Source organism: Rattus norvegicus, chromosome 4 (genome assembly GCF_036323735.1).
Source record: "Rattus norvegicus strain BN/NHsdMcwi chromosome 4, GRCr8, whole genome shotgun sequence".
Taxonomy (NCBI): Eukaryota; Metazoa; Chordata; class Mammalia; order Rodentia; family Muridae; genus Rattus; species Rattus norvegicus.
In genome coordinates, this window is record NC_086022.1 from 30932792 (window position 1) to 30950907 (window position 18116).

Consider the following 18116-nt stretch of genomic DNA (forward strand, 5'->3'; position numbering starts at 1 on the left):
GGGAGGGAGGGAGGGAGGGATTGAAGGAAGCCTGCCTAACAGAAACTCAAAGGGAAACGATTATAGTACCTCACAGTTTGGAGTAACAGTATAAACAGTATAAAGAGTAGTTTATAACCTTTCCAAGGGCTTCTGATGCCCTCTCCACTCTCCACTGAGCCTAGCAAGGGAAGAGGTGAGTCATTCCCTTATCCCCTGACAAAGCCTTAGACACAGTCGGGTCTACACTGCTTTACACTTTGATTCTGAAGACTCACCATTCTTTCTCACAGAGGCTCCAAGTCTGTTGTCACCAACTGCCTTGTGAACATTTTGTTTGTAATAGCTTATAATCATTTAAAATGTTCAGGTCTAATACATTTCTGATAAGACACTTTATGCGAGTTTTCTATACACAAACATAGGATCCCATATTGCATTAGTTATTTATTTCTTCTCAGCAAACTAACTACAGAATTTAGCAGCCCAAAATTGTCCCCTTAAGATATACATTTGTATACAGCTCACCTAGAGGCCTCTGCTTTAAAGCAGTGGGTTTATAGGGCTGTATGCCGTGGACAGGAGCTGAGGTCTCATCTGAATTGTTAGAGAGCATGTTCTGGAGTCATGCACAGGATCACTGGCAGGATTCAGACCCTCACACATTCTGTGCCTCCATTCTCCAGGCGGGCACCTCTGTGCGGCAGATGATCATCCTGCAGACACGTGCTGGAATCATTTGAGAAGAGATACTCTCAATTGAGAAAATGCTTCTATAAGATTGGCCTCTAGGTATGTATAAAGAGCCTTTTCTTTGTTAATGATTGATGTGTGAGGGCCCAGCCCACCGTGGGTGGTGCCACTCCTGGACAAGTGGCCCTGAGTCGTGTAAGAAAGACTGTACAAGTGTTCCTCCATGATTTTTGCTTCAGTTCTTGGCTTCAGGTTCCTGCCTTGAGTTCCTGTCCTGACATCAGTGATGGAGTATGAACTGAGAGTTATAAAATAACCCCTTTCTTCAGAAGTTACTGTGAACTAAGGCAGTAACAGGTAGGTACCAGGAGATGGAGGTCGTTAGAAACAAAATCAGGAGGTGCATGCTCCACGTGCCGAGACATCCAGGCGAGCACCAACACAGGCGGGGTTTGGAGTCAAGGAGCAGCCTGGTCTGGGCACCAAAAGTTCAGAGACAAACACTGGAAGCTCAGAGGCAGAGGCTCATAGGTAAAGGTGGGAGGGTGAAGTACGGGCAGCGTGGGTTCAAGCTGAAGTTCAGGCTTCAGAGTAGCCATGACAACACGGATGGGGGTGCCTCCCAACAAGCTGAGAGTCAAGACTCAGGCAGGAACGTCCACAGCACAGGACGCTGGTGCTTGTCGAACTTCAGAAGAGATGGGACAGGTTTATGACCAGCAGTTGTGTGGGAAAAGTAGTGACGGGCAATTCTGCAGGTGATGCCGATCATCACAGGAGAAAACTTCCAGAGCTGCCGTGGCCTTGGTAAGTCTGCCTTCTCAGAGTCAGGTTTTGAGAAGGGCATCTCAGTTTTTCTTATGGCTTGGTCTCAAGTTCTTTCACCCCAATCTTTCCTCGAGTCTCCTGCCCACTGAATTGTATACTAATAATTCAGAGCAAAGTTGTGAACGCAGCGGCATCACGTGTGGAGCTCAGGCAGGCTGTGCAATCGCACTCCAGCAAGCATGAACTGTGCCTGCGGTACAGGTCAGACAGGACTCGTGCCATCTAAGAGGGTAGACATGTGCCACTGGTGTCTTCTGAGTACTTGAGATGTGGCTATGCAACCGAGGATTTGAAATTGTAATGATTTCAAGCTTTCAATCATTTTAAGTGAAAATGGTGCAGTATGTTATATTTTTTCTGCCCCAAAGAAATTTACAGGTTTAATAGAACATTTTACTTTTACCATAAAAAAGTATCGCTTCCATTGAGATCTACTGTAAATATAAAGCACAGAATATATTTTAAAGCTATAGTATGAGAACATTATTTGTATGCTAATGATATGTTGAAATAATTAAATTAAAAACTTAACAACAATAATAAAATTTGTTTATATGTAACTGAACAAAACATTAATAAAATGTCTCTTTGAGCTAAGGGGAAGGTTGGGCAGGGAGAAAGAAATGCTTGTTGCACACAACTAACATTCTGAGTATAATTCCAGATCCACTGTGGAAGGAAATAACTGTCTCCCCAGAGTTGTTCTGAGACCTCCACATAGATGCTGTCACACTTATGTGTCGCCCGTATGCATATCACAATTGGTCCAATGCAGGGAAGATGGGTAAAAAAATCCACCAATCCCTGGTCAGGAAAGTCCACCAATCTGACCTTCCCACAAAACCCACCATCCTTGAGTTTCCCACAACACCCGCCACTCCCTGAGCAGGAAAACCTGCCAATTCCTGAGTCTCCTCTGCTCCCCCAAGCTAAGGACTCGAATTCCCATCAACCCTTAATCTGGAAATCTCTGCCCTGAGGAGCTCTGCCCCCTAAGAAATCTTTGCCCTTTGTCCAATTGTCCCTTGTCCAATTCCCTGCCGCCCACTTCCGGAGCAGAAGCAGTCATCCCTAGATTCAACCCTCCACACCCTGGACCCTCCAATCAATCTTTTTAATGAGATTCGCTGCCTGCTGTGACTCTCTCATTGGAAGAAGTCAAGAAGCAATGAAGAGAAGACAATTGGAGCAGGGATGAGGATCCTGAGCTCCTCAGCTCAGCTAGGAGGGAGCTGCAATGCCTCTGCTGAGGAGGCTTCCTCTCAGAGCTGTGTGGTTCCTGGGCTTCCAAGTCCCAGGATACCTTTACATCAGAGCAGAAAACATTTACATGGCAGATGGTGGCTGCACAAGTCTCCCTATTAGGCTGTTAGTCTACCTGCACTTTTCTGAAGCAAGATACTCCATGCTATCGGATGCTGGATAACAATATGCAGAACAGTCACAGAATTACACGTTCTGTTCTCAGTGGGGTATGTTGCAGAAAATCTCCCTTCACTCCCCATGAACTCTATGGCTCTGCAAACACCTGCATGTGTCTTTCTTCTTAGTTCCCAGTTTGAGTGGCAGGTCTGTGTTACACTGCCCTCGCTGACCTCTGAGTGGCAGGTCTGTGTTATATCGCCCTCGCTGACCTTTGGTTGAGGCTTTTCTTGAGCATCGAATGGAAAGAAGCTCTGGCTTTCCTGTGAAGGCCAGGACTAGGATTTATTATACTTTCTACCTAGTTCCTGGGCTGTAAGGGAATTCCCCCTAATCATTTGATTGGCTAATAAAGACGACAAGAAGGCCATCGCTAGGCAAAGTGGAGGAGGCAGGCTTTCTGGATACAAGAGAGGAAGAGCGGACATGGGAGGAAGGTACAGCCCTTCTTTGCGGGGAGGTGGAGAGCCACAGCGGTGCATGACGTAGGCTGGCGAATTTTGTGACTCACTGGCAGCTCTCACCACCGGAAGAATTTCCTACAGAGAATAGTTGATGAGTTTAGGACAAGCGCTTCCACACCCAGCGGTTGTACCATCTGTTGATTTTAAACTAAAATTGTCTGGTGTTTTCCATTCGTTGTGGCTCAGGTGGGCAGGATGGAAAGAACATAGCCAGGGTGGAATTTGGCCATGCTTTGGAACAGGAAGATTGGGAAAAGAACTGACTTCCAGGGGAGAGTTAACCACAGTGGAGTGTGGGATGGCGAGAACGTGAGATGGTGGGCTGGCAAAAAGAGATTTGGGAGCTCTGGAGAGACAGAGCCAGTGTAGGGCGTTGGCTAGGACAAACATGTGGACTGCTGTGATGGTCTTAGTCCATTGCACCTGGCTAGGAACAGACAGAGATCACCGATGCCGAAGCATAACCAGATTTAGCGCATTTTTTTGTTTGTTTGTTTTGTTTTTTGTTTTCTTAAACAACTAAATGCTACACTGGGACTAGGTCATTCATCCCGCAGCAGACACGGTACAGGTCTCTTCCCATCGTATGCTGCTGGCCTTCATCATAGACTTTCTGCATTTCAACTCACGCTTCTATCAGCTTCTTAACCCCCTCGCTCCTGTGTGAGAACATGCTGAATCCTCACGGGTTTCCACCTGAATCTAGGGGGCTGGCTCTACTGCCCAGACATCTCCTCACACCTCCAGTATAATCTCACATTGATAAAGCCTTCTGCTTGGTGAATCCCCACAGAACAGCAAAGAAGCAGTCAGCAACACAACGCATCAGAGCCTCTGTCCGTGGTTATTTTTACCCTCGGCTCTTCCAGTGGCTGGGCTGTGGGTTCATGTCCCCCTTCTCTCTGTGTGACTTTTGTCACAACTCTTAGAATACTTTTAGGGGAAGGAAAGATAAGAATTTCCATGCAAATAGGATTTAATATACTTTAAAATGTCTTATTAGGATTCTTGGGTGTGTGCTATCTTATTTTAGGAGTGCTTGTCCTACAGAATAGTGTTTTATAACCTCTCCACTCCGTTAGGTCACAGCTAGCCTACGCAGTCAGCCCCTTTCTCTTCAGTGTCAAAAGCTATCCAGCGTACCTAAATGGACTGTCAGACTAAATGCAATCACACTAAGATCAAATTTTCTGTTTTCCCTAAATAGAAAAATACTTTCAATTGGTGACTTAATCCTGCAGTGAGGTCCTCGAAGGTTTTGAATATTCCTCAGAAATGCTAGAGGTGGATTTCCTTGTTTACAAAAAAACTTTTTATAAGTAATCTCATGCACATTGCTCAAAGATCCTTAGAAAAGGACATTTTGATTTCAGTTTTTGACCAGAGTTTATAGGTCATGAATCCTTATCAAGGATTCATAATCTTTGCTAATCTTACTGGTGACAATGTATTGCAAGATAATTTCATTTCTTTGAAAAAGCTTCATTAGGTAATTATCATCAATCTTGTGACTATTGGTCAAATATTTCATGAGGGAATTATACTGCCATTTCCCAACTGTTTCCAGTAAAGTACTTATGTTTTCCATACTGATATAAATATTTTGATTTTTTATTATGTATACTATATTTTTGTACTCTGCTTACTTTAGGTTTTCTTCTTGTTTTGGGATATACAAATGTAGTGGTTACTTTTTTAAATAATAAAATGTATCCTTTGACAATTTCACAATGCATATAATGATCCCTGATTTTCTTTACCTTTCCTTATTTTCCCCAGACATGCTGACACCTCCCCAAATCTCTCTACAAATCCCTTTCCTGCTTCCAAATTTTTTGTTTTTATTTGTGAAGCATTGAGTTTAACCAGGGCTCTCTGGATGACCATGAATGTTTAGCTATGCACTGAAGGCTGGCGGGCTCACAATTGAAGACAGTGTTCCTCCCCTAACAGCCAGGAACAGCCTACAATTCCTTAGGAAGGGGTATAACCACTTGAGGCCTTTCCATATCCATAACTGGTTATTGACAGCCCTAGTTTTGTGCCCACAACCACAGCAGTGTGAGTTCCTGAGGCATTGGCTGTATCATGCACTGAAAGCAGCCTTTCTTTCTGTCATCTGGCTCTTGAGTTCAGCCTTGGAAAGATCATCAATTGGAAACAGTGAAGCATACTCCTCCTACCATGGACCCCATGGAGCTCTTGACACAGTGATGGCTTTTTACAACAGCTGGCTTAAAACAGTCATTGACAGCTGACTGTACGTTTAAGTGCTGAGTGCCTAGTTCCAGTACTCCTGGGAACTCCTCTTTAAACAGCACAGTTCTTTTCCTTTATGGCCACATTTGACTGTACACTGGTAAAGCTCTGGCAGATGATAAAGCTGTGGTGATATCTGGTCCATTTCCAGAATTATGTATAATGTCTGTCTCTACAGTGTTAATTATTCAGGATGTAGAATTCCTGTTTTAAAAATAGGAAACATGAAAGCCCAGGTTTCTGGAGGACAAAGAGCTGTGGCTTATGCTCATGAGAGCATACCGTGTTTGACTGCCCATCCAGCCCTCCTGAGTGAACAAAGGGATCCAGGGCAACCACCATCTGGATTCCCAGCTTCTGGTGTCCTGGGCCCAGAATAACAAGTTTCCAAAGCTGAAGAAGATCTCATTCTGTTGAATTCAGAAAGTTTCCTTCCAGGGCTGAGATAGTACAGTGCCCATGCTATGTTCATGGATTCCTAAGAGCCCCTGTTCATTGAGATTTATCTTCCTGTGTCCAGGCCCCACTTTAGGCCAAACCCATTTTATGAAAATTTGAAGATAAAGGAGAAGGAGGTCATGTCATTACTACACAACTTACAGTTGGAGAACACTGAGATCCCTCCAAGTTTCCAGGAGCTCAAGAAGGAAATTAACTTCTATTGGTAAGTACTGGTCAGAAAGGAGGACATCAGTTGTGGAATGGCCACTTCTGTCTTTTTTGTTCTGGATTGGACAGTCTGCAGCTCTGTTGCATCTCTTCTCCTGTTCAATCATCACTGTGTTTTGGGACTTTTGGCCTCAGTTGACAGTTGCATAATAGATTCTTCCTCATCCCAGCATTGTCTAGGCAACTTCAGAAAGCTTTACATAAAACAGTGGTGATACAGGTCACGAGGGGGTTATTAGGTTGACATGGACCCCTGGGCTCAGGTCTGGTTTTACAGACCAGATTGTGATGGACCACATGGTTAGCATGACCTCCCCTTGGTTCTACTGACCTACATTGAGGGTATTTGCCCACTACTAATAGACGTTGCCCCATGCATTGGTATATCATGGATAGATGTAGATCCTTATTCTCTTGAAGAGACATATACCCTTATTGGAGTTTGAGCTGCAGGAACAACATATTCTTCCCCGAATTGGCTATTTGCTATTTGTGCAGCAGCCTTATATGTAGCTATATGTATTCTATATAGTCTTTATGAGTATCTGGGTCCTGGTGACATTAGTGAGTCTTGGTAGTTGGAATGGTTGGAAGAAACTACAGGATCTTACCATGCAGAGTGTGTTTCCAGCAACCTGCACAGCCGAATCCAGATGGAGAAGAGTCTCTTGAAGAAGAAGTTGGTCACATTGAAGCAGGAGAGCAATGTGATACAGCTTGATTGTGCAGTTCTACAGAAATACCTGCTGGACTTGAACCTTGAAAATAACGACAAACAGGAGAAGACCAGCAACCTCCAGACCCAACAAATTCCGGAGGGGCAAGCAGTGGAGTCATATTAACATTGTCTGATACCATTGGCCAGTGTGATACATATTTGCTTTCCCTTACCACCTTTCTAATTTACACTCCCAACCAGCCAACCACCTCATGTGATGTAGTTTCTCATTGCTCTGTCTATGCACATATGTTCTGGGATATTACCTGTGAGACACTGAATACTTGGCAAGTATCCCTTGCTACTCTTTTTGAACTGCAGTCCAGTAATGGTGAAAGATGAATAACACGTTCCATTACTGCATGCCCTTTCGATAGACTGGATGCAATGCAGAGCTTTGAACAAGTTCTAGGGCCTGGGACAAAGGTAATGCAGGTACCATATGTCCTCCTAAGTTGGAAGCACCATCCAGGGGTAAGAACCAAGAGCAAATGTCAACTGTGTACTTGTTTGTGTCTTTGGCCTGGGTGGCATGTGGCCTTCTTCTTTCTTCCTGCAACCCAATGAGGTATTTTCCCCTTGCCCTGTTCTTTCATTAGCACCGGAGGAAGTCTGAGTAGCAGCTTGTCAGCCCATGTTTCTGTGAGGGTTGGTGGATATCTTCCCCTGCCTCTAGTGTTAGCAGCCATGATTTGAGCTAAAGGTCAATGTTGACTGTCCAATACACCTGAGGTTGTAGGAGTCAGCAATCTGACAGCTGGCATGCATGTCCCCACCAAATCAGTGTCTAAATACCTGCCTTCCTCTCCCAGGTCTCAGAAGCTGCAAGAGAGCTGGAATTGGACACATTCCAGGAAGACAGCATCTTGAAGAATGAGTTGCTTTCTCAGGAGTGCCCGCTGACCAACAGCCACAGCATTTTTTGGATGAATATTCTTCCTCTTAGTTAATTTCATCAGTGTTTAGAGACCATAACCTTAGGGTTGTCAAATATAGGGACAATTTGATATATTGGTTTATCCTTTAATAATTAATCAATGTCCTATAATCTAAATCCTCTTTTATGTCTCAAACATCACCATGTCAGTTATAATTATCTTAAATATAGCAGTTTTGTAAGATTTATAAGATAACTAGAGTATTGAATGGCTGAGCAGCACCTAAACCAATACTCAACATCCATAGTCATCAGGGAAATGCAGATCACAACAACCCTGAGATTCCACCTCACACCAGTCAGAATGGCTAAGATCAAAACTCAGTTGACAACAGATGCTGGCGAGGATGTGAAGAAAGAGGGACACTCCTCCAATGTTGGTGGGATTGCAAGCTGATAAAACCACTCTGGAAATCAGTCTAGGGATTCCTCAGAAATTGGACATAGTACTATCTGAGGACCCAGCTATACCACACCTGGGCATATACCCAAAAGATGCCCCAACATACAACAAAGACACATGCTCCACTGTGTTCATAGCAGCCTTATTTATAATAGCCAGAAGCTGGAAAGAACCCAGATGCCCTTCAACAAAGAATGGATACAGAAAATGTAGTACATATGCACACTCAGCTATCAAAACAATGACTTCATGAAATTCATAGGCAAATGGATGGAACTAGAAAATGTCATCCTGAGGAGTTAGCTTAATCACAAAAAAGACATGTGGTATGCACTCATTGATAAGTGGATATTAGCCCAAAATCTCAAATTACCCAAGATACAATCCAAAGACCACATGGAACTCAAGAACAAAGAACCAAATAGTGCATGCTTTGGTCCTTTTTAAAATGCAGAACAAAAGTATTCATAGGAGGGGATATGGAGACAAAGTTTGGAGCAGAGACTGAAGGAATGGGCACTCAGAGCCTGCCCTACCTGGTGATCCAGCCCATATATATATATATATATATATATATATATATATATGTGTATATATATATATGTGTGTATATATACACAGCCACCAAAACTAGGCAATATTGATGAAGCCAAGGAGGACATGCTAACAGGAGCCTGATACAGCTGTCTTTTAAGAGGCTCAGCCAGAGCATGACAAATACAGAGGCAAATGCTAGCAGGAAACCATTGAACTGAGAGCAGGTCCCCATTGGAGGAGTTTGAGAAAGGGTTGAAGGAGCCGAAGGGCTGAAGGGACTTGCAACCCCATAAGAACATGAATACCAACCAACCACAGATCCTAGGGACTAAACCACTACCCAAAGAGTACACATGACTCCAGCTGCGTATGTAGCAGAGGATGGCCTTGTTGGGAAATAATGGGATGAGAAGCCCTTGGTCCTGCCAAAGCTGGAACACCCCCCTCCCCCACCAGTGTAGAGGAATGTCAGGGCAGAGAGAGAGGAAGGAGGGATGGTTGGGGAGGGGAAACACATTCAAAGAAGAAGCAGGAAGAGGGATGTGATAGGGTGCTTATGGGTGGGAAACCAAGAAAGGAAATAATATTTGAAATGTAAATGAAAAATATCCAATTTAAAAATAAAAACAAAAAAAACCTGACCCAGAATTTTGCCTGTGTGACAAAAATAGAGAAAAACCTGAGGAAAAGGAGGTTCAGTGACAGGCCCAAAGTGGGATCCAGCTCAAGGGAGGCCCCAAGGCCCCACAATATTACTTAGGCTATGCTGTGCTCACAAAAAATGGACCTATCATGACTGCCCTCCAAAAGACTCAAGAAGCAGTTGAAAGACTCAGATGCAGATATGTGCACCCACACAATGAACAGATGCTGCTGAACCCGGTGGTTGAATTAGGGGAAAATTGTAAGAATCTGAGGAGGAGGGCAACACTGTAGGAGGACCAGCAGTCTCAACTAAGCTGGACCCCCAAGATCTCTCAGACACTAGGCTACCAACCAGGCAGCATACACCAGCTAATATGAGGCCCACCCAACACATATACAGCAGAGGACTGCTAGGTCTGGACTCAGTCAGAGAGGATGCACCTAACCCTCAAGACACTGGAGGCCCCAGGGAGTACAGAGGTCTGGTTGGGTTAGGGTTCAGGGGTGGGGGTTGGGGACATCTTTGTGGAGATGGGGGAAGGAGGTGTGGGATATGCAACAGTCAGAGCATAGACCAGGAAAGGGATAAAATCTAGATAGTAAAATAAGATTTAATAAAAGATACTATCAGTTACAAAATGTGAATTGTGTCTATTTCCCATGTATTATGTTCTAATTTGTTTAAAATAAACATATATTCCTTTTCAAATAAACAGGAGATATTTCTTTATGGTGCTCATTGAAATTCCTGAAGTAATTCTGAGTTTTAGCTTCCGGAAGCCAAACCAGCATCCAGTACACATGTGCATGGGTAACGCTGTCAGCATCCAATGCACACGTGAGCATGGGTAACGCTGTCCCACACACTGTAAATTGTCTCTCTTATTATTTTCCATTCTGTGTATGTGGGTGATAGGGACAAGGGCTCACGAGTGCAGATGTCTGTGGTGGCCAGAGATATCTGAATCAGGAAGCTGGAGTTGCAGGTCCTTGTGGGACACCCAGTGTGTGCTAGAAACATCACCAACCCCTGTTCTCTGCAAGAGCTACACAAATACGTCACCTGCTGTGCTGGCTCTCCAGCTCGTCACACCGTTTTATCAAATGAAATCTCTTGTCCTCTCGCACTCCTGTTTCATACAAAGCACATTTTACATTTTGTGGTTTCAAAATAAATGCAGACTGGGATGGTTCTGCTTCATTATTATTGGTTGTGTTTTATGGGTTTCAGGCAGGCAGCTTTGGTCAGAGCTGCATCACGTGACCCTGCTCTTGCCTTCTTTACCTGCCCCTTTCTAAGATGCCTGTTTATATTTTCACTGGAAATAAGTGTTGACAAGATTAGTTTTAGACATACAGACACTTTTTCCAAGATGCTTTCATTTAGCTAACAAAGACTTTGTGAGATAAATTTCAGGTTGTCACGGGCAGTGTGTGGGTTAGTTAAAAGCTGTGCTTTGGTGACAATGGCTCTAAAATATGAAATACCAATATTTTATTAAAACTGCCATTGACAATGCCACTCTGATGCTCCCTGCGCTCTCTGGTTCTGTGTCTTGTCTCTCAGTAAAAGCACAGCAGGTACAAATTCTCCATTTGCTCTTCGGCTCTATAAGGATGTACCACATTCCCCAGAAACCAAGACAGTAAATCACTGTGCTGTCCAGGTAACGAAGTGCTTTCGCAGGTTATGTTGTTTCTAAATATTTGCTGATAATAAAACAGAAAATAATCTTAATTATATTAATCCTTGATGGAAGTTTTATGACATTAAACTGGTCTCGCAGTGGGAAAATATCTATGGCAAGTGACAGCATTCACACAATGTTTGATACTAGAGACAATGGGTGCTTACTACAAGGCACATCAAGTCACATGACACATTACATTTTAACAATATTAGTTATCATGAGCTCAAATCACTGACAAAATCTAGCAAGACCTGAGCGTTCCGTCCATCAGTCTTGCAAACAGGAGTTCTTAGGAACTTCAGGAGTGGAATGGATCCATGGTCCCTTCTTCATAGCACTAACCACATGGGTGTCCAAGTGGCAGCCCACATATACTTCATCCTGGCATGTTTCCAAATCTTACATATCTAGTAAACGCTCATGAAAATAACTTCCTGGTGTTGATCAATTTCATGGATGTAGGAGGTTGGTCTTGTGCTGTTTGTTAAGGTTGGTACCCCAAGATCTGGTTGCCATGAGAAGATTCTCACATACATCAAGGGGTGCTACATAACCTTGCTCCTGAGTTAATTGCTGAATAAAAGGCTAAAGTCTGTGATTGGACAATAGATAGAGGTAGGTGAGGTTTTCAGTGGCTTGGGGCTACAAGTAAAGAGAGGAAAGAGAGAAGAGATGAGGCCAAAGGAGGAGAAAAATGTCAGGAAAGGTAATGGACTTGGCCAGGAGAGACAGCAAGAGGCAAGGGACATGTGACTGGGATGTAAGTTAGAACAGCTCCAACCTTGCCTAATCCAGGCTCACAGTTTGCAAATAAAATACCTAGATTGTGTGTCTTTATGTGAACAAGCTTGAATTTTTAACTCATTTAACATGTAGTAGCACCAATTTTTAAAACGAATTACGATCAAAGTGTGGAAGGCAAGTCTAAGGGGGAAAGGGAACAATGTGCTATTTCAGGCTCCTCTGAAGACGTGTCTCCATGTTTCTTCCTGTGAGTGGGAGTGCGCATCACCCTGCCTTGAAACTGAATGACTGCATCTTAAAATGACAATATTTAGAAGACAAAAGGACATAACTTTCCACTTATGATTCAAACTGAAAATTTTTGGTATTGTATTTTGAAGTGTTTGTGTTTCCCCTGTTTCCCAAGATGATGTTAGGGAAGATTACTGAAGAAATTGCTTGGGCAGTTGTCACACGTGAGCACACAGAGGGGTATAAAAGAGTGGTGTCTAAGCCTCGGCTGAAAAAGGAGCTCAGCATCTATTGACAGGACAAAGAGCGATCTTCACATACTCAAACAGCATAGTGTGTGGGACTGCCTGGAGAACCGGCTTAGCAGCTGAGAATGTTTGCTGCTCTTCCAGAGGTCCTGAGCTCAGTTCCCTGCACCCACCTGGCTGACTCATAACTGACCTTCACTCCAGCTCTGAGGAACCTGACACCATACTCTGGACTCCATGTACAACTTCAGACATGTGGAAAATGCACACAGGGACAGAAAAATAAAAACAAATTCATTAAAACACAACACAGACAGACATACAGACACACACACACACACACACACACACACACACACACACACACACACGTGAAACCAGAAATGGTCCAGCCGAAGTGCATGAGGCACATGAACATCAAACCTTACACTAGAACAATGATAAAGATCCTGTTTGCTAAATCACACATAGGAAGCAAAAACAGTTTCTGACAAAAGAATGCAGTATAATTTTTATTTATTTTTTTGAAAAGTACTGTGCTTTTTATTAAAAAACAACAAAAAATAAAAATAAAAATCAGGTACTGTCCAGACACATTTGGGAAGGGAATGTACTCAGTTTTCATCATCACCATCACCATCATTATATTTTTTCCATCTTTATTAACTTGAGTATTTCTTATTTACATTTTGATTGTTATTCCCCTTCCCGGTTTCCCAGCCAAGATCCCCCTAACCCCTCTCCCTCCCCTTCTATATGGGCTTCCCCTCCCCATCCTCCCCCCATTACCGCCCTTCCCCCAACAATCACGTTCACTGGGGGTTCAGTCTCGGCAGGACCCAGGGCTTCCCCTTCCACTGGTGCTCTTACTAGGATATTCATTGCTACCTATGAGGTCAGAGTCCAGGGTCAGTCCATGTATAGTCTTTAGGTAGTGGCTTAGTCCCTGGAAGCTCTGGTTGGTTGGCATTGTTGTTCATATGGTGTCTCGAGCCCCTTCAAGCTCTTCCAGTCCTTTCTAAGATTCTTCAACAGGGGTCCTGTTCTCAGTTCAGAGGTTTGCTGCTGGCATTCGCCTAAGTATTTACTGTATTCTGGCTGTGTCTCTCACGAGAGATCTACATCTGGTTCCTGTCAGCCTGCACTTCTTTGCTTCATCCATCTTATCTAGTTTGGTGGCTATATATATGTATGGGCCACATGTGGGACAGGCTCTGAATGGGTGTTCCTTCTGCCTCTGTTCTAAACTTTACCTCCCTATTCCCTCCCAAGGGTATTCTTGTTCCCCTTTTAAAAAAGGAGTGAAGCATTCACATTTTGATCATCCATCTTGAGTTTCATGTGTTCTGTGCATCTAGGGTGATTCAAGCATTTGGGATAATAGCCACTTATCAATGAGTGCATACCATGTGTGTTTTTCTGTGATTGGGTTACTTAACTCAAGATGATATTTTCCAGTTCCATCCATTTGCCTATGAATTTCATAAAGTCATTGTTTTTTTTTTTTTTTTTTTTTTTTTTTTTTTTTTTTTTGGTTCTTTTTTTCGGAGCTGGGGACCGAACCCAGGGCCTTGCGCTTCCTAGGTAAGCGCTCTACCACTGAGCTAAATCCCCAGCCCAAGTCATTGTTTTTGATAGCTGAGTAATATTCCATTGTGTAAATGTACCACATTTTCTGTATCCATTCCTCTGTTGAAGGGCATCTGGGTTCTTTCCAGCTTCTGGCTATTATAAATAAGGCTACTATGAACATAGTGGAGCACGTGTCTTTGTTATATGTTGGGGCATCTTTTGGCTATATGCCCAAGAGAAGTATAGCTGGGGCCTCAAGTCGTTCAATCTCTGATTTTCTGAGGAACCTCCAGACTGATTTCCTGAGTTTTTGATCTTAGCCATTCTCACTGGTGTGAGGTGAAATCTCAGGGTTGTTTTGATTTGCATTTCCCTTATGACTAAAGATGTTGAACATTTCTTTAGGTGTTCCTTAGCCATTCGGCATTCCTCAACTGTGAATTCTTTGTTTAGCTCTGAACCCCATATTTTAATAGGGTTATTTGTCTCCTTGCAGTCTAACTTCTTGAGTTCTTTGTATATATTGGATATAAGCCCTCTATCAGTTGTAGGAATGGTAAAGATCTTTTCCCATTCTGTTGGTTGCCTTTCTGTCCTAATGACACTGTCCTTTGCCTTACAGAAGCTTTGCAATTTTATGAGGTCCCATTTGTCGATTCTTGATCTTAGAGCATAAGCCATTGGTGTTCTCTTCAGGAAAATTTCCCCAGTGCCCATGTTTTCAAGGCTCTTCCCCAAAGTTTCTTCTATTAGTTTGTGTGTATCTGGTTTGATGTGGAGGTCCTTGATCCACTTGGACTTAAGCTTTGTACAGGGTGACAAGCATGGATCGATCTGCATTCTTCTGCATACTGACCTCCATTTGAACCAGCACCATTTTCTGAAAATGCTATCTTTTTTTCCATTGGATGGTTTTGGCTCCTTTGTCAAAAATCATGTGACCATAGGTGTGTGGGTTCATTTCTGGGTCTTCGATTCTATTCCACTGGTCTATCTGTCTGTCTCTGTACCAATACCATGCATTTTTATCACTCTTGCTCTGTAATATTGCTTGAGATCAGGGATAGTGATTCCCCCGGAAGTCCTTTTATTGTTGAGGACAGTTTTAGCTATCCTGGGATTTTTGTTATTCAAGATGAATTTGAAGTTGTTCTGTCTAACTCTATGAAGAATTGGGTTTGAATTTTGATGGGGGATTATATTGAATCTGTAGAACGCTTTAAATGAATGCAGTAAAATGGCCATTTTTACTATATTAATCCTGCCAATTCATGAGCATGGGAGATCTTTCCATCTTCTGAGGTCTTCTTCAATTTCTTTCTTCAGAGGCTTAAAGTTCTTATCATACAGATCTTTTACTTGCTTGGTTAAAGTCACACCGAGGTATTTTATATTATTTGGGACTATTATGAAGTGTGTCGTTTCCCTAATTTCTTTCTCGGGTTGTTTCTCTTTTTTTTTAAGAGTAAGGCTACTGATTTATTTGAGTTAATTTTATACCCAGACACTTTGCTGAAATTGTTTATCAGCTTTAGTAGTTCTCTGGTGGAACTTTTGGGATATCTTAAGTATACAATCATATCGTCTGCAAATAGTGATATTTTGACTTCTTCCTTTCCAATCTGTATCCCTTTGATCTTCTTTTGTTGTCTGATTACTCTGGCTAGGACTGCGAGAACTATATTGAATAAGTAGAGAGAGGGGTTGGGGATTTGGCTCAGTGGTAGAGCGCTTGCCTAGCAAGCTCAAGGCCCTGGGTTCGGTCCCCAGCTCTGAAAAAAAGAATAGAAAAAAAATAAGTAGGGAGAGAGTGGGCAGCCTTGTCTAGTCCCTGATTTTAGTGGGATTGCTTCAAGTTTTTCTCCATTTAGTTTAATGTTAACTACTGGTTTGCTGTATATGGCTTTAACTATGTTTAGGTATGGGCCTTGAATTCCTGTTCTTTCCAGGACTTTATCATGAAGGAGTGTTGAATTTTGTCAAATGCTTTCTCAGCATCTAATGAAATGATCATGTGGTTTTTATCATACAGTTTGTTTATATAGTGGATTACATTGATGGTTTTCCATATATTAAACCATTCCTGCATGCCTGGGATGAAGCCTAAATGATCATGATGGATGATTGTTTTGATGTGCTCTTGGATTCGGTTTGCAAGAATTTTATTGAGTATTTTTGCGTCGATATTCATAAGGGAAATTGGTCTGAAGTTCTCTTTCTTGTTGGTCTTTGTGTGGTTTAGGTGTAAGAGTAATTGTGGCTTCATAAAAGGTATTCAGTAGTGATCCATCTGTTTCAATTTTGTGGGATAGTTTGGATAGTATTGGTATGAGGTCTTCTATGAAGGTCTGATAGAATTCTGCACTGAACCCGTCTGGACCTGGGCTCTTTTTGGTTGGGAGACTTAAAAATGACTGCTTCTATTTCTTTAGGAGTTATGCGGTTGTTTAAATGATTTATCTGTTCCTGATTTAATTTCAGTACCTGGTATCTGTCTAGGAAATTGTCCATTTCCTGCAGATTTTCTTTTTTTTTTTTTTTATTAACTTGAGTATTTCTTATATACATTTCGAGTGTTATTCCCTTTCCCGGTTTCCGGGCAAACATCCCCCTCCCCCCTCCCCTTCCTAATGGGTGTTCCCCTCCCTACCCTCCCCCCATTGCCGCCCTCCCCCCATAGACTAGTTCACTGGGGGTTCAGTCTTAGCAGGACCCAGGGCTTCCCCTTCCACTGGTGCTCTTACTAGTATATTCATTGCTACCTATGGAGTCAGAGTCCAGGGTCAGTCCATGTACAGTCTTTAGGTAGTGGCTTAGTCTCTGGAAGCTCTGGTTGCTTGGCATTGTTGTACTTTTGGGGTCTCGAGCTCCTTCAAGCTCTTCCAGTTCTTTCTCTGATTCCTTCAATAGGGGACCTATTCTCAGTTCAGTGGTTTGCTGCTGGCATTCGCCTCTGTATTTGCTGTATTCTGGCTGTGTCTCTCAGGAGCGATCTACATCCGGCTCCTGTCGGTCTGCACTTCTTTGCTTCATCCATCTTGTCTAATTGGGTGGCTGTATATGTATGGGCCACATGTGGGGCAGGCTCTGAATGGGTGTTCCTTCAGTCTCTGTTTTAATCTTTGCCTCTCCCTTCCCTGCCAAGGGTATTCTTTTTCCTCATTTAAAGAAGGAGTGAAGCATTCACATTCTGATCATCCGTCTTGAGTTTTGTTTGTTCTAGGGATCTAGGGTAATTCAAGCATTTGGGCTAATAGCCACTTATCAATGAGTGCATACCATGTATGTCTTTCTGTGATTGGGTTAGCTCACTCAGGATGATATTTTCCAGTTCCAACCATTTGCCTACGAATTTCATAAACTCGTTTTTGATAGCTGAGTAATATTCCATTGTGTAGATGTACCACATTTTCTGTATCCATTCCTCTGTTGAAGGGCATCTGGGTTCTTTCCATTTTCTGGCTATTATAAATAAGGCTGCGATGAACATAGTGGAGCACGTGTCTCTTTTATATGTTGAGGCATCTTTTGGGTATATGCCCAAGAGAGGTATAGCTGGATCCTCAGGCAGTTCAATGTCCAATTTTCTGAGGAACCTCCAGACTGATTTCCAGAATGGTTTTACCAGTCTGCAACCCCACCAACAATGGAGGAGTGTTCCTCTTTCTCCACATCCTCGCCAGCATCTGCTGTCACCTGAGTTTTTGATCTTAGCCAATCGCACTGGTGTGAGGTGAAATCTCAGGGTTGTTTTGATTTGCATTTCCCTTATGACTAAAGATGTTGAACATTTCTTTAGGTGTTTCTCAGCCATTCGGCATTCCTCAGCTGTGAATTCTTTGTTTAGCTCTGAACCCCATTTTTTAATAGGGTTATTTGTTTCCCTGCGGTCTAACTTCTTGAGTTCTTTGTATATTTTGGATATAAGGCCTCTATCTGTTGTAGGATTGGTAAAGATCTTTTCCCAATCTGTTGGTTGCCGTTTTGTCCTAACCACAGTGTCCTTTGCCTTACAGAAGCTTTGCAGTTTTATGAGATCCCATTTGTCGATTCTTGATCTTAGAGCATAAGCCATT

At 42.8% G+C, this 18116-nt stretch overlaps 1 long non-coding RNA gene across 1 annotated transcript in view; it reads right to left on the reverse strand.

Annotated features, from left to right (window-relative positions):
• Positions 1–145: 145 nt before the first annotated feature.
• The window catches only part of LOC134486558 (uncharacterized), a 58263-nt gene continuing 40292 nt past the window's right edge, over positions 146–18116 (reverse strand). Inside the window, exon 4 of the long non-coding RNA XR_010065758.1 lies at positions 146–8008. This is a non-coding gene — a long non-coding RNA (uncharacterized LOC134486558). The remainder of the gene's footprint in view (positions 8009–18116) is intronic.